General features: G+C 42.4%; 1 long non-coding RNA gene across 17 annotated transcripts in view; it reads right to left on the reverse strand.

Annotated features, from left to right (window-relative positions):
• LOC149852009 (uncharacterized) overlaps positions 1 to 23683 on the reverse strand; it is a 34903-nt gene that overhangs the window by 10918 nt on the left and 302 nt on the right. For 2 of the 17 annotated variants that reach the window (XR_016439366.1, XR_016439370.1), the window contains exons 1-2: positions 5642 to 23669; positions 3595 to 3691 (exon numbers count right to left, since the gene is read on the reverse strand). The exons of 1 other annotated variant lie outside the window; for it this stretch is intronic. This is a non-coding gene — a long non-coding RNA (uncharacterized LOC149852009). Of the gene's footprint in view, positions 1 to 3594; positions 23670 to 23683 lie in introns of those variants that run through there. 14 more of the 17 variants (XR_016439361.1, XR_016439367.1, XR_016439372.1 and 11 more) reach the window with 13 other exon arrangements.

Below are 23683 nucleotides of genomic sequence, written 5' to 3' on the forward strand. Positions count from 1 at the left end.
TTGGGGACTGCACCCCCTCCTTGGGAAATCTAGTCCAGATTCGGGTCACCTGTACTGTAAAGAAGTTTTTCCTTACATCCAATCTAAAACCATCCTCTAACAGTTTATAGCCATTGCTCCTTGTCCTCCCCTGGTGTGCCCTAGTGAACAGGTTTTCTCCCAGTTCCTGATATTCACCCCTTACACATTTATAGATGGCCACAAAGTCCCCCTCTGTCTTCTCTTCCCCAGGATGAACGGTCCCAGATCCTTTAGTTTTTCCTCATGAGGTTTGTCCTCCAGGCCCTTCATCATTCGTGTGGCCTTTCAAGACCCTCCATGTCTTCCTCGAAGTGCGGCGCCCAGAACTGGACACAGTAGCAGCTGGGCTCTCACCAGCGCCGAGTAGAGAGGAAGTATCACTTCCTTACTCTGCTTGAGATACACTAGCTAATGCATCCCAGGATGCTGCTAGCTCTGTTGACTACAGCATTGCACTGGCAGCTCATGTTCATCCTGTGATCAATCATAACACTGAGGTCCCTTTCAGCCATCGTGCTGGCCAGGACATCTCCTCCTAACCTATATTTGTGTCGCTGGTTACTTCTCCCCAGATGAAGCGCTCTGCATTTATCTTTATTGAACTGCATCCGGTTCCCCTCCACCCACCTGTCCAGCTTGTCCAGGTCTGCTTGGATCCACATCCTGTCCCCTAGCGCGACCGCTTTTCTCCATAACTTAGTAACATCTGCAAAATTGGCCAGTGTGTTTATCACATCCTCATCTAAATCATAGATAAAGATGTTGAACAGCACAGGGCCAAGAACCGAACCCCGCGGGACACCACTGGCCACCTCCTACCGAGACAATACAGACCTATCCACTAGCACTCTCTGGGTTTGACCTCTTAGCCAGTTCCCAACCTACCTGACAGTGGACTCTGCCAGCCCACAATCCTCCAGTTCTTTTATAAAAGCATCACGGGAGACCATATCAAAGGCCTTTTTAAAATCCAAGTATATGACATCAACTGCATCTCTCACATCTAAGCAGTCTGTTACTTGCTCATAGAAGGAGATGAGGTTGGTCAGACACAACCTGCCTGCAACAAAACCATGCTGCCTATCCTTCAGCATCATGCCTTCTCCCAGACTCTCACAAATAACATCTTAGTACTTTTTCCCAAAATTTTACCCAGTATCAAGGTCAAACGGACTGGCCTATAGTTTCCCGGATCCTCCCTCCTCCCCTTCTTAAAGACTGGCACCACATTGGCCCTTTTCCAGTCTTCCAGGACCTCTCCTGAGCACTACAAGTCTTCAAATACCTTCGCCAACGGTCCTGCAGTGACTCCAGCCAATTCCCTCTGCACTCTTGGGTGTAGTCCATCTGGTCCTGCCAACCTGAAGATATTTGGCCACTCTAAGTGCTCCCTCACCAGTTCAACATTGACCATTGGTTGGCAATCGCCCCCCTGCATCTGTCCAGTATCCGACCAGGTGGGCAACCACCATTCGGAAGCAGGAACACCAACGCAAAGTATTCATGAAAGAGTTCAGCTTTCTCCTGACTGTCTGTTATCAGCTCTCCCGGCCCACTCTGCAAGGGCCCCACATTTCCCTTGGTCTTCCTCCTGCTCCCTATATACCTAAAGAAGGACGTCTTACTGTCTTCTGATCACCAACCTGATCTCGGTTGCTGCCCTTGCCTTCCTTATCATCTCCCTACAAATACGGACTATACTTGTGTATTCCTCCTTGGTGACTACCCCTTGTTTCCACTGTCTGTAAGCCTCCTATTTCTTTTTTAAGCATTTCTTGATGCCTTGGGTAAGCCAAAAGGACTTCCTGGCCCCTTTATCACCTTTCCTGCATACAGGAATGGACCTTTTCTGTGCTCTGAGGATCGACCACCCTTCCTGAACTCCCCTCCCCTCCAGTCCCTCGTCCCATAGGGTCTCTCCCACTGTTTTCCTAAGCGCATTGAAGTCATCCTTCCTGAAGTCAAGCACCTCTGCCCTACTGGCTGACATCCCTGCCCTACAATGGATAGTGAATTCTATCACCACATTCAACGAGCTTTAGTAAAAGCACCCCTGCCGCCATTTGTCAGTGCAGGGGCGTGGATACACATGATGCTCTGGACACTTTAATTAGAGCTGCTCTAATTAAAGCGCCTTCCCCACCCCCAGAGCACATGCTTAAATGCCCTTTTCTGACCTACTTTCCTATGGTTCTAAGATAGAAAACCTTTTTTCCCCTCAATGTAAGCAAAGTTCTGCCCTGGACAGCACAAGCTTGTTCGCATGCAACGATTTGTTTGTTGCTGGGTTCTGACTTTGTACAGCCTTCTGTACATTCAATAGCTATTTTTGTTGCTCACAACATTCAATTGGATGTATTATTTCTTAAAAACAACTGAAAATGTGTTGACGTTCATGGACTTGAATCTCTCGCTGTTCAGTAAAATCTCAGCCCCCTCTGTCATGCACGGTAGAAAAATCCATCCGTAGTAAACTCCCATCATGCCTTCTTCTAAAAATGTATCTGCCACTTGTCAGTTGTTTCTGTACTTGCTCTTACCCTGTGGTGAATAAATGTTAAACTGCAGTAGCTGAGCCATCAGTGCCCTCACCTGCAGATTGCTGTATGCAAAACCTGCAACAGGCCTCAGGTGCAGATGCGTCCTGAGAGCTACCGAGTGGAGTTCTAGGTGTTTAGTATCTCTCAGGATACCTTTTGATGGCACAATGGCCTTTAAGAACAGATAAGCAATATAAAATTAAACTGAGAATAAGCAACCTGACTTTGAATTATTTAAAGAAGAGTTTCTCAACTGTATGTAGAAGAGTTAAAAAAGCTGTTATACAGACTATTAAAGATGATCTACATAAAAAATACTTTGTATGTGTTTAGCCAGTTATTAAAACGGTATAACAAATTGGGCTGCTTTATTTAAAGATAACTTCTTCCTGTTTGTTTTTGACATCTTACATTACAGGTCTCTACTATGGGTAACAAGAGAGTTTATGGCATCAGAGATACCATGGAAGGAGGTCATGTTTAAGGAGGGGAGTGATTTTTATTCAGAGGATTTACAACCCTGTGGTTTCTGTCTGTACCTGTTAAGTCAAATACTTAGGAAGAAAAGCTCTTTGTTGAGACATCAGAATTATTGCCCCCTCAATTAAGGGCTAAAAAAAGCCTTCCAGTCCCCATTTCTCAGTTACACAAGGAGTCTTTTAATAGAAATATGAAAGTCAAGCTTGAAATTTCTGATATTTCCAGGGAATAAAACAAGATGATGTCCTTTTAAGCTCACCTTTCAAGCCCCCCTTTATACTTCATAAAGAAGATAAAAATATTGCAAACTCATTTTTCCCCCTTTCAGGTCAAAACCGAAACAGCAGCTTTTCAAAAAATATCCAGAGAAACGAGAAATGAAGAAGAAATGAAATAATTGAAGGGAAATGAAACAAAGTCTCTAGGAAAAAAGGAGATTTTAAAAGGAGCTGGAAAATATACAGCAGTTTGGCCATTTTCTTGTCCATTGGTTGAGCTCCTGTTTCCCAATCAGGTCTATTCATCTCACACATTTTATTAAACGCTATCATACCTCTTTCCTAGATGCTGCCCCAGAATCACCTGCAGAGCCTACTACATCATCAAAAGGTGGTGTCTCCAAACCACGTTTGTCCTGTGTGTATTATAGCCTAGAAAGGAAAATTAGACGCTTAACTCCAGTCCTACATTTCCCAGGTTCTCCACCCCCTCATGAGCTGATTTGGTAGGATACTGAGTGACAGTACACAGTACTGGCCTAATGCAATGCAGGAGAAGAGCATTTATTATCAGTCTGCTCACTGGCAAACAATACCCGAGAGAGTTTCATGCTACCCAGTGCCTTGGGACCCAATTAATGCTTTTAGGAGTTATTGCACCGACCTGATTCATGCTGCTGCCCCTTCTGCAAGCAAGAGGCCTTAAGCTCAGTCTGAGGATGTCCAAATGCAGAACAATGCCACTCCAGTTGTTCTTTTAAAATTCTGGAAAAACATGGATTTGGAACATATGGTGCCAGTGACCGCCCTGACGGACTGCAGGGAGTACGGGGCTGTTCTTTCTATAGTCCAAATGGGCACTTTTTACTTGGTTATATTCCTTGTTTGCCAACAGACATTAGTGGAACGGTGAGCTACGTAATTGCCAATGCCAAACAATGCTACCTTCACATTTTCTAGCAGTAAAAGATTTGAAAATAAGCAAAGTTATTAGGTTCAATGAGGAACAACTCACCTGATGAATACTGGTATGATTTACTAAAGTGAAGGAATCTGAGTACAAAACCCTCTGAATATGCCAAAGGCTTTTGGTTTGATTGTTTATTATTATTATTATCTAAAAATAGCTGAAACCCTTCTCTCCCACTCAGATCTGCAGTAAAAAAACCCAGACAAACAAGACAAAAGCATCCCTCCCAGGCTGAGGCCATGATACCAAGGAGTATTTTTTATTATTCTTCTTTTCTCCTGAAGTGTATAATACTGTATTGATAGCTAGATGCTCCATGCAGCCCAGGAGCACGTTGTGAAGCTCCCCTGAGTCCGGGCTTCAAACTCCTTCACCTCCCACTTATCAAAATCAAAGATACAGACTTGTGAGTTCCTGACTCCAGGGTCTGTCCTGATAAAAGCATCTTAATCCTAACAATACCTAGGTAATGATTTCAATTTTTAAATGCTCTTTCTATCCATTCTGGACAACAAATTAACAGTACCTTGCTAATAGAAACTGTATTCTGTGAACAGACACATTCATCTACATAAAGAAAAGGTGATTTTTTGCTATTGCCTTTTTGGACTATCTGATTCTATGTATTAGGCACTGATTTCTTTTCACTGATGAGTTACAGCTGCACTGACAGCCAAGTCACACATGCTTATCTTGAAAGAAAGTCAAGGAAATAAGCAGGGAAGGAAAAATGCCCGATGCTTTTGTGGCTGTTATTTGAAAGTTCTGCACTGCTTAGACACAAATTTAATTTTCATCTGGCTGCCTTGGCAGGAAGATCAGACATCTACTTGTTGTTAACAAAAACCAAGGAATACATTACCTGCTGTTTGGTACTTCAGCAGGAAACCCAGTAAGACATTCTGGTGCCTTTTGTTGACTTCCACAGCAGATGAAATTTCCCCTAGCCCCTTCCTTTGCCAACACAGGACATTACCCGTGATATAACCTCCAGCACCGGTTTTAAATTTAAATATATCATTAAAAGAACTCTCAGGCCCCAGCACCTACCAAGGGATTGTAGCAGGCTCAGTGATAATGTTTTCTGCTACTTGCCTCGCAATGACCTGGTAACAACAAGGCATGCTCCGCCAACCTCCAGGCTCAATTCCTACCATTCCCTTTTTGCAGGGTTGTTGGTGAGGCTGAGCTGCTCCTTACAGCTTGCTCAGAAATGCCGCGGCTTGCTTGCTGATCTGAGCTGTCGTGATCATATTCAGCCAGCTCGGCATTCTGCATGCCGGCTGCCCAGTAAGTGGTCAATTCAGTGCAAGGCAGCTTCTGTGAGCATGCAAAGTTATGAAGGGGATGGGCCCTGGTTTAATCAAGACCTTCTCCTGAGGACCTTCCCCTGGGCTTCTGTGCTCATCTACCTCTTGGTGTTCGGAGCGTCTGCCTTTGCACTTGAAGTCAGCAGGCAACCAAGCTTGTGCCAAGGCAACCCCGATGATGAGGAGCTCGCTCCTGCAGAAATCCAGCTCATCTTCCCCCGTGAAGATTTGGGGCGCCTCTCCAGTTAGGGATTCTGTTTTAGCAGAAGAACTCAGCACAGGCGTGTCTGACTGCAAACTCCCTCCAGATGGTAAAGCTGGTCTTTCCCTCCTGTCTGCAAGCATCCAAAATGCACCAGCTCGGAGTGTGCAGCAGAGGGGCTTTGACGGAACGGCGGCACCCCTGAAATGTAAAAACGCTGACAGTACGCTAGCTCCTACAGAGGAGCACTGGATTGTCAGGGGAGAGGTTTCCTTGGCAACAGAGTCACCTGGCAGAGGACTGTGATCACCTGGAGAAAGCTTGGGGCCAAACTGCCTGATTGCGGGAGACTGGGAAGTTACAGAGGGGAAGGAGCTCAGGCTGCAAGGGGAGCTACCGTACCAGGGCTCTGATGGGCAGAGGGATCCCCTCTGGACACAAGCTGACCTCCGGGCCTGGCACAGGAAGGGTGAGTTAAGTGAAGCCGTTTGCGTGTAGGAAGCAGGCTGTTTTGTCTCCTGCTCTGTAACTGCCTCTCTCTTGAAATGAGAGCAATGGTACACTTAGAAACGCTGCGCAAAGCCTTGCCCTACCTGTGTGCATTGCCCCCTGCAAAGACCAGCCGCAGACCAGAAGGCTCACCCCTTCTGTGAGCACCTTGGACAGGATGTCTTCAGGGTGAGCTCTCGGGACTGGGCCTGGGGGTGGGAGGCTGGACTGCAAGTCCCAGTTTCTGGGATAAGCTGCTAGACAAAAAGTGTGCATGTCTGCATCCTGGGAATGTACCCATGAGCCAAGGGCTGTGCCAAGACTCTGTGGTATCTAAACCAAGCCCTACTCCTCCAAGACGGGCAGGATGCCCCAGCCAGATGCCACTGCACCAAGCTTTTAAAAACCAACCCTAAAAACCTACTTTTCCATTGATTTGTTTCTACATCTCTTGGGCTTAAAAGTTTTTATATAACAAGATTGCTTTATAGTGATTGTCGTGCTTGTGTACGTGAGGGGAGCAGCACATCTCAAATTATTCAGCCTAATTCTTTCTCTGCTTAAATTCATCCCATTAACTCCACTCCTTCTAATCCTTAAACCTGGTCTCAGGCTTGACTCACAATTTAGGTTCAAATGCTATAGACATTCCTGTAAGAGGAGGGGAAATAGTAAAACACCTGAAGCCAAGAGTAAACCAAAAGGTCTGGTGACCTGTCATCACCTGCATCATTACAAGCCAGCGACTAATACTGCAACATGTCACCATTCACTCTTGCTACTTTACACAGGCCCAGGATGCATTATCTTTACCTTCGGATGACAAGAGTTAGCAAATCTGGAGCCGTCATAGGTATGATCCCTCACTATTCAGTACAGAACATCCTCTGCAGTGTATTCACTGATGGCAGACAATGTTCTTTGTGTAAATCCAATGTCTTTTATTAGACCAACTCAAATAGTTGGAAAAATTCTTCTTTGCAAGTTTTTGGGCACAAACACCCCCCATCAGGCTGAGGAAGCGTCTATAGACCGTCTGCATTCTTTCTGGATGGAGTGATAAAGTAACCTAGAAATCCCATGATAATTGCTGTGACAGTATCAAAAGTCAAATGCTCCTCCCATCAGCAGCTGGCTGAATGATTGATTCAGTGATCAAGAAGTACCTCAGAGCTGAGTGTCATGAAATACCTTGTGCCAGGTTGCAGTGCCACTCTCATCTAGCTGATTCCAACCCAGATAACCTGCTACTTAATTTTGAGGAGATCTGGAGACTCCTGTAATGACTTGGAGGGTAATATTGGTGTCTCTCCTGCCCAGTCCTATGCGCAGAAGGCCCTGAACGCAGTAGTACCAGTTGTCAGTTCATGAGAAAGACCCTCCATGTGGAGCATCAGCCACAAAAGCTAACACAGCCCCAAAGATGCAGCTGTTACCTGTAAGGGAGGATTACAGCTCCCAAATAGTCTTGGAGCACACTGGTATGTAGTCTATATACACTGCTAGAGTGATTAAATAAAGGGATTGAGGAGGCTAAGCAGATGCTGAAATCCTAGTGGCATTTATAGAGCAGTAGGCAGGGTAGGTGCTCAACTCTTAATTATCAATGAGTTTGGTGATTTTGAAAATACTACTAGCTGCCTGTGAGTCCTGGAGACCTGGAAGGAGGTGGGCAGTGGAGTCCCCCAGGGCTCGGTCCTCAGGCCTGCACTGTTCAATTCCTTTATTAGCAACTTGGACAAGGGGGTGAAAAGCACGCTATTCAAATTTGCTGACAACACCAATATCTGGGGCAAGGTGGGCATGCTAGAAGGGAGGGACAGGATACAGCTGGACCTGGACAGGTTACAGGGGTGGGCAAATGAGAACAGGATGGGATTCAACACTGACAAGTGCAGGGTGCTGCACTTGGGCAGTAAGAACCAACAGTATACCTACCGGCTGGGGAACTCCCTTCTTGAAAGCACGGTGGCAGAAAGAGATCTTAGGAGTCATTATCGATTCCAAAATGAACATGGGCCGTCAATGCAAGGAGGCAGTCAGGAAGGCCAACTACACCTTGTCCTGCATCCACAGATGCATCTCAAGCAGGTCCAAGGAGGTGATCCTCCCCCTCTATGCGGCACTGGTCAGGCCGCAGCTGGAGGACTGCGTCCAGTTCTGGGCACCGCACTGCAGGAGGGATGCAGACAACATGGAGAGGGTCCAGAGGAGGCCACTTGCATGATCAGGGGGCAGCAGGGCAGGCCCTATGAGGAGAGGCGATGGGACCTGAACCTGTTCAGCCTCCACAGAGAATGCTGAGAGGGGACTTGGTGGCTGTCTATAAACTTACCAGTGGGGAACAGAGGGGAGAGGGAGAGACTTGTTCCCCCAAGCACCTCCTGGAATAACAAGGAACAACAGCCACAAGTTGATTGAGAGGAAGTTCAGGCTGGACATCAGGAGATATTACTTTATGGTTAGGGCGGCTAGGATCTGGAACCAACTTCCAAGAGAAGTGGTGCTGGCTCCTACCCTGGGGGTCTTTAAAAGGAGGCTTGATAACTACCTAGCTGGGGTCATGTGAGCTTAAACTTACCAGGGGTCATATAAGCCCAGTATTCATTCCTGCCATGGCAGGGGGTCAGACTTGATGATCTGCTCAAGTCCCTTCCGACCCTACTTCTATGAATCAATGAGTCTTCAGGCATGTAAAGACTTTTGAAATGCTAGCCCAGAGGTTATCATTGATACCATACAGCAGTTAGAAGCAATTCTTTCCCGCCACAAAAATTATGCTACCGCTGATTTTAATTCATATTTTAGTAGACATCCATGCATGGAAGCACTGAGAGAACATGGCAATAAGCCTACCTTTATAATAATATTATTTTCTACTGAGTAAAATATGATTCTCCAGGTGTGTAAAATAGAAAAGTGATAAATAACAATCAAGTCACCATCACGGCACCAGAGAGAAACTTTTGGAGTATCTTTTTCACACTCTGAGCATAGACTATGGATATCAAGACAGCCTAGCTGTTCAACTTCTCATGCTCAGGCAGGCTGCATGTTCTCAGCCCTCACTTTCTGCCTCTGTCACAAAGTTGTATCCACGTCTCTGCTCTCGTGCCTATTCCTGGCATCATTTACATTGCACTTAATTTTTAAATCTGGTGCAGATTACACCGCTATCAGGAATAGACAGATGTCCGGCTATCCCAGGATAGCTGTCACAGTAGGTGGTTATTGAGGTGCCTCACCACTGGGTGGCAGAAGGGCAGGTAGCAGCCTGCTTGCTTTCAGCAAATGATTTACACTGCACCAACATACTGAAACCAATATAATTTACACTAAGAAGTTTTACCTCTCCCCCAATAATTTTTTCACAAGTATTTCTCTGCTGCAAAGGGGGAGTTTTCCCAGTTTATGGAAACCACTAAACTGCCTTCTTTTCCATAATGTTCATCCATCCAAGTACTGAAATCTGCATCAAGTAAAATAGCTTGCTCGTGAGGTTTGGAATATTACACCCATAATGCTGGAAGTATTGTAAACAAGGTTTCCAAGGAAATTATTTTAAAAAATGAGGTGAACTGATTAAGTTTCACATCTATTTTTCAGTCCTCCTACTTGTCACTTTCTAAGTGTGACAGAAATGTCTCTGACAGTGAAATTCAACAGCACGGGACAAAGCTTTAAAGACACCATGGTGTTGTTTTGTTTTCTGCAATCTGAAGAGTTGATGTGTTTCAGCTTGACGTGTTTTCAAAGCTTTTCCTACATTAGAGCTTTCACATTTAGTAGATTTCCACAGACATGCTTATAAAATTTGCAAGTGCTTCTGTTTGTGTAGTAAGCAACTCTGACGTATACATCCCTGCAGGTCTTTCTATAAGTAATGTGACCAATAAAGGCCTGATTTCTTTTGGGTTTTTTTCTGAAAGTTCAAAATCTCAGAACCCCTAATAAAAAAAAAAGACTCATGTCATTTGGCTTCTAATTTGAATACACAAATGTTGTGCTCATGCACACAAATCAAATATGTACACATGAAAATACATAATAAGACAATTGTGAGATCACTTGCACAAATAACCAAATCTAACATCTGCATTCACAGCTATCGCATTTATATATTTGGGAGGCAGTTTCATTGATTCTTGCATTCTATAATGGGCTTCTTATATTCTGAAAATTCACCCTGCACATCTACCTATTTACATATATGAAATTCCATTTTCCTTGGTAAGCATTATATAAGTTTTTGTTCATGAGAATGGATACACTTAATTTAGTTTGTGCTGTTAAAGATGCCTTCCAAAATTGCCACAATTTTTTTGTACCTATTTTCAAGAAATTAACCAGGTAGACATGCAGTTACCTTATTTGCAAGTGCAAATGTCTGTTAATAAATATAAATGAGTGCACATATAACATTTCTGTGCACAACTTGAAAAGCAGTGTTTAAACTGAATATCAAGCTGTTTTCTTCAACCTGCCATGTTTTCTGGAACTAAACTAACAGGGGATCTTAACAATATTTAATAGTTTTTGAACCTCATTCTTTATGTATTTCCAGCCTTACAGCTTTGATCCTACTGTCACCCAATTTTTATGTAAAAAATTTCAAACAAACAGGAAAAGCTTAAATTTAAAGATTTGTTTAAAAATAGGAAAACTATACGTAATAAAGAAAAAAAAATACAACTGATTTCTGGATGGTCCAAAGTGATATTCATAGACTTTGAAGGACAGAGTGAGGAATGTGCTTCATTCCATTTCAATTTTCTATTTTGCTTTTAAACATACACAGGATGTTGCAACCCCTGGGAAATTTCAAAGTCTGAGACAAGTCACATAAAAGTAGTAAGAGTGTTTCTGAGCTGCTGAGCATGTGTCTAGTTTATTTCCAAGCACAATCCAAAGTTTGTGTATTAAGTTTCATTTAGCATGCATGCTGAAGGCTTAGTAAATGCAGATATTCTGAACAGGTGTCATCGGGGGTGGAATGGACCATGCCACTAATGACACTATAAACACGCAAGGCTAAATTATCAAAATTTTGCATCAACATTATATGCCCAAAAATGTGTTGTGCATACCAGATGTATAGCTAAGTAAGCAATGAATTTGCAGTCCTGTTTGTGCAATGCTGAAGTTTTATTTGCATTCTGCGTGGGTGAGGGCATGTTGTGAATATTCTGTAGAAGATATTTAATTTGTTCATTTTCCTAAATTTTGTTTGGGCTTTCCTTCCCAGAACAAAATACTCAGACTTTCAATAATGTAGATTTAAACTAAATTGGGCTCATCGACACATGTGTTTTAATGCGCGCAGGCTCAGTCTCTGGACTGTGGCCTGAAGCTCCTCCCAGAGCCCCCCAAGGATGACAAGTTCAAACGGTTATAAACTCCTGTGGGACCATTTCAGGCTGGACATAAGGAAGAATTTCTTTACAGTCCGAGCCCCCAAGGTCTGGAACAGCCTGTCATCAGAGCTGGTTCAAGCACCTATTCTGAACGTCTTCAAGAAAAAACTGGATGTTTATCTTGCTGGGATCTTGTGACCCCAGCTGACTTCCTTCCCCTGGGGCAGGACTTGATGATCTTCCGAGGTCCCATCCAGCCCTAATGTCTATGAAATCTGTGAAATCTGTGAAATGAGCATTAGCACATTTTAATGGGCATTAAAGTACCACTGAAAAACCATGCTCTTTAGTTAATGTGCATTAAGACAAGCTAACGCACATTTTTCTAGTACCTGACAACGGAGGGCATTTTTACACGTGGTGTGGGACCCAGTGCCAGGCACTTTAATTAGCAAACTGTGCTAATTAAAAGCGCCCGTGTCATGTGCATCAGCATCCCAGTGCTGAAAAAATGGCAGTGGGGCACTTTGAACTAAAGCTTATGGAACATGTTTTATTTCAAGGTACCCCACTGCCATTCTTTCAGCATGGAGACACACAGTGATGCTGATACATGTGACGTGGAAGGCTGCCTGAGTGTGTCAAGTTTTGTGCCCAATGCACTGAATTTCCAATGCATTAGAGCAGGCTCCGTGCACATGTATAGGAGTCCAGACATACTAGATTTAATGTGCATTAACTAAAGCACATTAATGCATGTGTAGACGCACCCAGTACTGAGATGGGAGTGAAGAATTTTTGCTGGAGGTGAGATGGAAGGGTATCGTGTAAAATGGTGTATTCGGTCAGAACCATGCATATGGTCAGGCCAGTCTGTTGGTTTCTGTTTGAGACGGGATTCTCTTAGGCTCAGAAAATGACAAATCCTTTCTTCAAATATTTAAAGTTCAGTTTTTAATACCTAGTATTAAGTCTAGCGGTCTGCCTTTGTCAGGTCTAAATGAGCAAAGATAAAATGAAAAGGGGGTTATTATTTTTCCAGGACAGTTACACCAGAGCCACTGTACTTGAAATGGATAATGGTTTATTAACTACAGCAAGTCCTTCCTCTCTCTGTCAGGACTTTATGCACCATGTGACAATGTCCATCCTGGAATTCTTTTAATTTGGTAGCAAGCCATTGCAAGACTGTGTCGGGCTTAGCCTTGGCATAGTTTGCCTCTCACCTGTCACAACAATCTGTGATGGGAGGGTTTGGATTCTAGCCACTTGTTCTGTGTGCTGTTTGCTTTGCCTTGATGTGCCATTCTGAGACACTTATACTTCTGTGTTTTTATGCTGCCTGTGAAGTACAGTATCCAACAACAGAACCTCCAACAACGGGTCCCCGTTGTCACAAGCGAGGCACAGATTGATGTAGATCACATGCACTGTTCTGGTCATCCTTGTTCAAGAAAGACTAATTCACACTGCAACAGGAACAGAGGAGGGCTACTAAGATGATCAGGGAAATAGAGTCTGTCTTAGGGAGAACGCTGAGATCTTAGCTTGTGGCCCCGAGCAAAAGAACAGTTGAGAAGGGGTGGGCTTACTCTCTAAATACATGGAGATATAGAGGGACACCAGAGAAGGAGAAAAGCTATTTAAACTAAAGGACTATGCTGGGTCAAGAACAAATGGATATAAACTGGCTGTGAATAAAGCTTAGGCTGGAAATTAAAGGTAGGCTTTCGATAATTAGAGGACTACGGTCCTGGAACAGCCCTGATGTCCTGGGAGGCCCACTATGGTCCTGAGGCACTTGTTCACAAGATGAAAATTGGCCTTTGTTGCTGTTTAATTGTGTCACACTGTACACCTGTGGGGGTGCTGCTCCAGCTCAGGCTCAGAGAACAGTTGGATTGGGCTGTGTGCTGCCTGTGAGCTAGGGCAGCACCTGCCCACTAGCCACCTGTGTGGGTGGCCCCAAGGGGCGCCATTATCGTGGAGAGAAGGTCTGGGGCCTCCTGCAGCTCAGGGGCCACAGGCAGCTCACCCCCCAGCTGAGGGAGATGCTGACAGGCTCCACAAAACAAAAAAAAAGGAATTGGGCCCCTCACCTTAACAGTGATGGAGCCCCTAAATTAAAATGGAGGGTTTTTAATCATCACAGTTAAAAACCCACTGTTTCAATTTAGGGGACTAAACCCCATCATGTGTACAAGCATCCCTACATGCCAAAGACCTGTCTTTATCCTGACCAATTCTTTTCATGATGATCAGTCTTGGATGACAAAGCTGGGATATTAAATTAAGGCAAAACAATTAAAGTGTTCTAGATGCTTGCTCCAGCCTTGCTATAATTTTCTATGATTTTCTTCTACTGCCTCATCCTTAGCCACAGAAAGCCTTGGTGTTACACCTGCCTTGGTTGTGTTCCTTCTTTCAATCACAAGAAGTTTGTGCTGATGTCTATGAGAGATGGGAGATCCCTGCTCAACAAGATCTGCTTCTAGCTATCGCTGCCATTTCAAATCTTGAATACTACATATTTCCTGTTACTTGCATTATCATATTGCTTATGGGCCCTAATCATGGATTAGGGCCTTGCGGCACTGTGCTCCCTGAAAATACAGAACCAGATGCATTCTGTAGGCATCACATTAGGGGTCAGAAAGAGACCGTGGTAGCTCTGCACATGTTTTCAGGGAGCTCCTCCCATGTGAGAGGCACAAAGGTGATTGTTTAAAAATATAACAAGTATACAATGAAGGCTAGCATCCCGGCACAACTGAAGGTGGGAACTGACCTCTACAAATAATAAGGTAGGGTGGGAATAAGTCATTCAAGGACCTCAAAGACGAGACAGAGGTGGGGGAACCAACAGAGGAATGGGAAAAAGAAGGGTGACAAGGTCAAAGCAACAAGCACTTGAGATTGCCAACTGAGTCTGGTCCTTTAACACACATGTAATGTTACAGCTTAACCACAGATCTGACTTCCAGCAGCCCTAAACCCACCACAAATTGCAGTGTCAAACTGATTCTTTACCTGCACTGTGAAAGTAAAGCTGTGATTTCTGAACAGCAGGGACCCAACTTTGTTCTTGATTAAACCAATGGCAAAACTCCAAGTGACTTCAGCAGGAACAAGACTGGGGCCTTGCCCATGTTCGTTCACTTGTGTGACATCAGCCCACTCTTCCTACCCCGGACAATAGACTACTTCCCCACTACAGCTTTAGCACAGATGCACTGAGATGCCGCCTTGTTGAGTTCCACTTGGATTTCTTGTTCAACCTATCACCGTTTCACCTTTTTAAAAATCCTAACACTTTAATCTTCAGTTCCTGTTTTAGCAGAAGTTTCTGGACTACAATCTGCATATCTTTTCTGCAGAGTTTCTTCATTTCAATTAAAAAATACCTTCTTGTTCAAGCACTAGGCGGGATTTCAGCATGTCTATGAAATCAGCTTCTCTCACCAGTCCTTTTCTTCCCAAGTGCCTGAAGAAGGGATCGCTTTAGTTGCATAATTAGGCATACAACCGATAGAAGATGTGTCATGTGGCCTCCAACCCCAACAAATCCTGAATGATTATAAAACACAGAACGTTGGGGATGTGGGCATGAATCAGCAACTTATTATACAAGCTATTTGCACGACAAATATTCAGGAAGCACTCTTTCTGGAAGAAGTGAAGATGTCTAGTTTCTACCCCTAAATTCTATTCCCAGAATATTTAATATTCTGGGGGTGTAGGTTGTAGCTGTGTCAGTCTAAGGACATAGGCAGACAAGGCTTTTTGAGCAAAGGTGATATCTTTTCTGCTTGAAAGCTTGTAAAGAATGTTTTTTCCAACTATTCAGTTGGTCTAATAAAAGACATCACATTTACCCCAAAAAACCTTGTTTGCCAAATATTTAAGGCATTTTAGTACAGCTTCAGGAACTTGCTCCAAACACGTGTATCACTGCACCCTTGCCATTGAGCCAGCTATAAATGAGCACCTGGTCATACAGCCTAGGCAGTCAAAGACAGGTACTGTCCCTTCATGACATTGGATGTAGTTAGCTCTCTGCTTATGAAAGCTAATTCTATACATCTTGGAGTTAGTTAGTCTATAAGGTGCAAGTCTATTCTGCCTTAGGCAGTCAAAGACAGACAGGCAAGATGCTAGCCACAACGTGACCTTGTGGGCAGTTGGCACATAAAAATAATCTTAATTATGTGACCCCAAACAGGCCATTTAGTTAGGCCTAGGGCGGATCTCAGACTTTTGCCTCTCTCTACCCGAATCCTGCAGGACATTGGCCAAAACACTTATCTTCTGTGCCTACATCTATCCATCTACAAAATGGGTGCAAGTATTGCTTTCCTACTTCCCAATCTTATAGAAAAAGTTTACAAAGTCACTGAAACAGATGGAGCATCAAGAAACTGCACCTGGCTTCCCATCTTTCTCCTCCCCTTCCTACTCTCAGAAAAAGGGAAGGAAGAAAAGGGTAGGGGGAGAATTAAAAACAATTCTGGTCTGGAATGTAATTTAAATGCAGGGACAATAAATTTTATGAAGAAACCTGACTTTGAAAATATCCATTTTTAATTAAAAAATCTAAATGAAAACTGACCTTGACCTCTTTTTCTTTCATGCCCTCGAACACAGGGACTTGAGGACCATACAAGATGGTGACAGGAATTTCCAAATCTGCACAAAGTGTGAATGTGCCATGAATAGTATCCACATAATGCCTGAAAGATCGTGTCAGCTGATCCTGGCTGCCTGTTTGTTTGAAGGCAATTCCAACTATCTGCGATCAAGATAATAATGTTCAGGATAAACAGCTTGGCACAAGACTTCACTCTAAGGCAGAATCCCAGTGTATGCATAAACAATACCCAGGCATATGGTAACTTCAGATGAGCTTAATTTCTCACCACCACTCTGCTTATGCACAGGCATGAAGTGTTTGGGGCAGAGCGTTTCCAGGCAGAATCCTGAAGCCATCTAAGGAAACTGCATTTTTAGGGCCTCTGCTCTATAAGCCACACTCCCACCCTCACTGACAGCAATGAGACTTTTGCCATGGACTTCAACAGGAACAGAGACAGCCATGTTTAGAACAGGTTTTCACAAAATACCTTTGTAAAAAGCAACTTCATGTTGACCATCCACGTGTCATGAGAGGTATCTATTCAGCTGACTCTCCATTTAGAGTATCCCTTTCACAGAGCACACCACCAAAGGCTTTGCTCAAGTACCAGGGCAGAAGGGGTATGTCAAACCACATCTCCCCATCCGAAAAGAACCAATGACAGGCATGATGCATCTTCCTTATTCTCTAGAAACAAAGAGTTTCTCTAGAAACAAAAAGCAAAAGTTTGTAACTCATTCTCACTCTTAAGAGAAACTGAAATGCGATCTCCTTTGAAGAGGAGGAAGAAAGGAATGAACAAAATGAGGGAGAACGGCTTTTTAACATCATGCTACCATTAAGCAATACAAATGTTTGCTTATGTGGCAAAGCAAAGTTGTTCCTGTTATTGCTAAGGTGACGCTTGGTTTGCTGATGCAGATGCAGACTCCACGACCATTGAAATCGATTCTGCTGCCAAACCCTAGAGCTGCCTGACACTAACCCACTATGTGACCTGTTGCAAGTCACTTCAACAAGGGGTAAGAACAGGTATTTCACTTAAGAGTCGCAGATGAATGCTGTGTTAATTATGAGAGAGACAGTCTTAGCTATGTTTTTAGTTAGGACAATTTGACTTTTAGGTTATATACAGTTGGGCAAACACAGGGGCTTTTTTGTTTGTGACTGAAATGAAAAATTAAGTGCAGGGGAAGTAAGAGATGCTTTGGCTTGAGGCAAACTGAAAGTTTCTTGGAATTTTGACTGAAATCTAAAGAGATGCATTTCATTTGATTTTAAGGATATTTAGCTTCTTTTAAAACCCTTTAAAATTGATTTTAAAATACTGTAATGAAATATATTGATGCTGTTTTTAGAAACTGACACTTTTTTTTTAAAGATGAAATTACTAAATTGGACCTGGCTTCACAAAGTTGCAGTCACTTACAAACCACATTTTTGGGGGGGAGGAGGGGAGAAGGGAGGCAAATTTACTGTTTAAGAAAAAAACTGGCCAGCTTTAATCACATGGTTTCGTTCCAGTCTGCACACCTAAAAGTCCTGTAAACTTTACAAAAGTAAAGTGTTGGCATCCATTTCAGACCAGGTGGAAACAGAGCTGTATAGTACACAAGTCCAGAGCTGGCAACTGGAAAAAAATATTGTGCTACTTCTGTTCCCATCTTTATCACTTCCACTGCACACAACAGATTACTGGACATGACAGATTTTTTTTTAGTACTGGCAGAAGTTACTTTAGCAGCTGCACTCGTAATTACAGTAGTAACTATGTCCTATGAATTGCATTTCTCCTGCAGTCCCCTGCCCAAGAACTGTCCTCACTTTCATCTTCACTACTTAAACTGTCAGACTTGAAAGCTCTCATAGCCATTAAAGCAAATTTAGCGCAGTCACTTTCTCTTTCTGTGGCTGATGGCTCTTGTTTTTAGGGAAACTAAAGATCCTAACCTGCTTTCCTGAAAACTGCTAAATCAAAAACTAATCACCAAGTGTGAAAAATAACATACAATTCTTTTTTTGGGACACACACACACGGGCCTGTTAAATATTAACACTCCTTTGGTTTTGGCTATGTTCACTGCTTCTGTGTTGGCCGACTGAAAAAAATTTAAACCACCATATTTCATTCATTCAAATAATTGTGAAAAATGGGTTTTGTTTCTTGACCTCAGTGTGCACAACCGTGAACTTTAAACGTAGAACTGTAATCAGACTTCCTACCCCTCATTTGCCCAGTTTTGCGTTGTTGTCCAACTTGTTCAGCTGTCTTCATTAAGAACCAAATTCTAGTAAGCTCCTCAAGCCTTTTACTGCGAACTTGGTTTTGTATATTCAAATTTGGCTATTTCAGAGTTTATCACAAAGACTTTGTAACGGCCCAAAGAAATCAGAGCCAGATTTTTTTGGTTTGTTTTCACTATTTTATTGACACACTTGGAATTTTGGTAAATTGGAGATACAAGCTGATGTGTTTAAATGGCCAGTCTTTTGCATAGGTTAAATACACGACTCAGAAGCAGCTTCTGGACGTGAGGAAATGCAGTGCTAAAATAAAAATCTGGCAACTACTGAAGAATGAATTTGCTCAAAATAATGGTTTTAATTACAAGAACAGACTGAATTCTACCCTTAACTACCCAACACAATTTTTCATGTTTTACAAAGAAACCTTTTCTTTGAAAATATACACCTTTTATTAATAGATTGAAATATTTCTTTAAGAACATGAAGTTTTTGCTCTTCTGCAATCCCACATTCAACTGCTCTGGACAAGGGATGCTGAAGAATTAAATCAAGATACCCAAGACTGAATCAAATGCAAAATAAAATGATTGGAAGACCTGAAGTCTCTGTCAAAGTCTTTAAGCCCAGACTAGCTAGATTTCTAAACGATTGCCATGTATCATAGAGAAGAGATGGGTCTGATGCAGATACTACTGGGTGTGGTGGTGTGACTAGTTTGTGCAGATTACACTGGACAACTGTGGTAGTCTTTAAAGCTTTCTTTTTTTTAACATCACCAGTAAAAGTGTGATAGATTATTCTGATATCACACACTTAATAACTAAATATATGAATGAACATCTTGCATTTAAACTACTCCCTACTTTTTCCTCATTGCAATGTTAACTGCATGACTTTCAACAAAGAAATATGAACGTGGATCCCAAGCAAAACTAAGAGGATGGGTGTATGTAAAGCAAGAGGAAGCACATTTTTTGAATAGAAGCTAGCTACAAAAACATATATGATGTGCTAGAAGCTGAGCTACAACAGAAAGAAGTTACTTGTTAACTTTTGTATGGAAAAATGTTTGGGCTTGACACAAAGTATCTATGATCTTTGCTATAGAAAAGGACTCATCTACAATCACTGCATATCTTTTGTGCTAAAAAACCAACTCTTTCAGAACAAAGACATATGCATATTTGGCACCTAATAGTTAAGACGGACTTGACTGCCAAAGAAACATTATAGGACAAACCAAATAAATATTCTTAAGAACTCCCTGCACAAAAAGTGCAATGTACTTTCCATCTGCCAAGTAAAATCTGCAGTACACAGACTGTATTTAGAATAATCAGTTCTGCAGAAATAAACTGAAATATATTTGCGGATAGACAAACAACATTTTAGACTCCGTTTGAGAAGTGACATACAGGTTACAGTAGACCACTGATGTGTTGTTCGAGCTTGGAAAAAATTGCTGGTACTCGATTTCTTCCTTTTTCCTGTTGAGGTCATATGTCCCTGCATTATTATCCCTGATATACAAATAAAAAGGCAACATCCAATCTACATTAAAAAACTTGGGGGACCCATAACACAGCAGCCAGAGGCATCATGAGTTGCATATTAAAGAGAATGAATGGGAGCAGCCTAAGACTGAGAAGCTAGCATGTATGACACTATCGCTTTATGCTGTATATTCAGTCTGGCATCGCTGGGTAACAGAAAACTGGATCTCTCTCCTGGTGGCAAGCTGAGATGCTATTATGCAAGGCACACCAAATCATGCTCTGACACTGGATGGAGTTAGAGACCACCTTGCTCTGGGTTTGGCAAGGCGTGGCAAAAGTACTGCAAACCCTGCACAAAATCCAACAGTACAGTGTCCATGTCCCAGTAAAGCGATTGCTAAACCTCAGTTTGTACTCTTGTTAGACTGTGAAGATGCAGGTATACTTAATACACTTTACAGAGCCATGTGCTCACAGGAAACATTATCACAAGTATACACTAGCAAAAGCAATATGAGGAAGTAACTTTTTTGCTGCAATCTTTAATGGAAAATGGAAACTTTCTATACATTATATTGCAAAAAGCAGTTTCTGGGCTAGCCCCTATCATTAAGAGATGTTTTACCTGTTGTTTTGGGGTTACATGTATTTAACAATACTTTGCATTAATAAATCTTTCCACCCCATGGTCTCAAAATACTCTATATGCATTACTCAATTAAACTTTGCCACTCCCCTGGGCGGTTGTTATCCCATTTCACTTCTGGGGGAAACTGAGGCACAGAGCTTAACCTTCCCCTAAGGGTAAACAGGAAGCCTGTGAGAGACTAAAAAATAGGACTGACCTGAAACGATCCTTCCTGTTACTTTTGTGTGGAAGATGACTCCAAATTTGTATCAGATTTTATTCTTTTTGCACTAGATGGATTTTCATTTTGGTTTCTTTATGTAGCAGAGAGTAAAGCCTTTTCATAGACTTTTCAGAGTAAAGTTTAATTTCCTGACTCAATTCCTTTCTATTCCACTACTCAGGCTCAGTATGCTCTCCACTATGAGTACACTCATTTTTCTTGATTCAGCCCATGATTTTGCTCATGCACTGAATAGTTGTTTGGAAGGCAACAACAAGCTGGTCCATTATCAGTTGCAGTGTTATTTTTCCATGGATATTTCTATGCTTCTTGTTTCTTTGAACTAGCAAAAATTGCCACGACACAACTTGGTTTGTACTGCTGGGGACAAGCTCCTCTATCACTTCTTGACTGTGTTTCCCTGTTTATATTAGCTATTACTCCAAACATAATTTTTTTAAACATAGTTTGGAATACTAGAGAACTGGTTATGCAGCCAGTGTTTGCAAACAACTTGCAGTGAAATCAAAGGGAATTGGTCATGTACAACTACCACCACATATCTGCAGGTCCCAGGAGTCTTAGGAGTCAAAACAAAGAAAAAAAAAGATATATTTCTCATTTGTCATGGAATAATATAACTCAGAGTATTTTATTTATTACAAAACACAATTCTGGACAAAGTACCAAATCAGAACATACCTGAAACTTGGATCTAGATCTAATCTTTCTCGCTCCTGCCTAACCTAGGATAGACACAAGGGTGAAAGCCATTAACACTGGTCTCCAGCCATTTGCCTCACTACCCCTTTCCCTTTTTTCTTCTTCCAAAAGATTTTAAGCGCTGGACTTTTAAGAGGCCAGGAGACCTGAACTCACTGCTGCAGGCACAGTAAAGATCTATTTGGTTTAAGCAGCAACTGAAAGCACACGTACTTCATGAAATTAAAGAAACAAGGAGTGCACTTGAGAGTTTTGGAGCACAGCAGGGGAAACCAGGCTGCTAGAATCAATTTTTAGACATTAATTAGTATTTGTTATCCTCTGCCCATGTAGTTACTGACAGATTCCTCTGTAACTAAGGAAAAATACAATAATATGGGCAATCATACAGATGAAGTAGAGGCACAGGTTACACACTGGGTGAAATGTTTATCAGCAAAGACTCTTGCACCCACAGTACTAACTATTCACTGTATTTGGAAAACAATGGCATACCAATAGAAATGTTGGAGTATTTTCACCTTCCCACAGAAAATAAATAAATTATTGGCTCAATTTCTTGTCATTACTATACAAGGACTCTGGTCACTTCCCATGCTTAGTTTCTCTAAACCTGCAAGATCCCATAAAACTCATAAGAAAGCAATACATTGAGGTTGATAACAACATATCTAACATAAGATGGATCTGGCAAGCATATTCAGGAAAATGCCTAAGGAAATGGCCTGGTTAAGGTGGTCTTTTGTAATCACTTGAAATAAACGCTATCTTTCTGCATTACAAAGAGAACAATATAATCATGTCTATGTTATTTTAAGTCTTCTCTTCTGTTGTAAAAGTGATCAATACTGTAGAAACCACGTTACAGCGATGACACAAAAATGTAGTTTGTTTACAAAACTGTATCTACCCACGACAATCATCTGAAATGCATTAACAGTTGTGAAGTGTGGCTCTCGTGTTTGGGCGCTTTTTCTCTGCTGGGAAAAACAATGCCAAATCCATAAATATGTACTCTGATTTTCAACTTACGGAGGAAGGGGGGAGGGAGCTATATATATATATTATTTTGTCCACCCCGCCATAGATATATTGACTCCTAGACAGACAGACAGATAGAAACAGAAACAATTCCATGTATATTTTCTTCAAAATATTGGTACGATCTCACCTATAGAGACTGTATATGTATCATTCATTTTAAGAAGCATTTTTTAAATTTTATGCAAGCAAACAAAAACAAAGCTAAACTTTATTGCACAATTCTTTCATCTGGATGAAAGTGAAGGAAAAAATATTTGCATTACTCAGAAATTTTTTTTAACAATACGACTCTACTTGAGGCCATTACACTTATTCCCACGGTAAACGCTACTTTCCAGAGGCTTTCAGCTCCACTGTTCACACTCATTCCATGCCAAAATTTTGCACATAACATTTTTTTCTAAAGAGCCAGTTTTCCCTGCACTTGAAAAAGACATGCTACTTTTAAACTAAAATACACTCGCATACCCAGAAACCCTAAAATGTTTTACAAACTTTTTTTTTTTTGCCAATTGACTTAATTTTGGTCATAGTGGAACATGCAACAGAAGTAAATAAAAATGACCCATCCAACCGTCAGACGGAGTCAGAAGCAGGGCCAAACTAAGAAGTCAGGTGTCCAGGCTCTGATCTACTGTTTAGAAGACAAGACCATCTGTAGGAAACGAGCAAAAATCATTTTGATCGCCTTCAAGACACTTCTGGTACCGATTATAAATTGCCTGTTTGGGTATTTGTTTTTTTAAGTAGTTTTCAGCATAAATTGGATCCCACTTCCCCCAGGAAATGCATGTGGTGGTCGGTCACTACTGAAGTGCCTAACCCTGGCTGTCGCTAACCTTTTTGCACGCCCGTGCAAAATGACGCGCTAGAGGCCAACGCGGGAAGCGAAACAGCCCCCGGGGCCGGCGTCGACTGCTCCCGCAAACAGGACGACGGGCTCCCCTCGCAGAGCCCAGGAGGGAAGTCACCTCAGAGCAGATCACCTCAGGGAGGTCCCCTCAGAGTAGATCACCCCAGCCCCTTGGGACATTGCCCCCTCACAGAGGCCAGGAGGGAGATCACCTCAGCGGAGATCACCTCAGGATGGATCCCCTCCGCCCCC

The sequence above is a fragment of the Crocodylus siamensis genome, chromosome 15, assembly GCF_052110815.1.
Source record: "Crocodylus siamensis isolate JL-2025a chromosome 15, ASM5211081v1, whole genome shotgun sequence".
In the NCBI taxonomy this organism is placed as follows: Eukaryota; Metazoa; Chordata; order Crocodylia; family Crocodylidae; genus Crocodylus; species Crocodylus siamensis.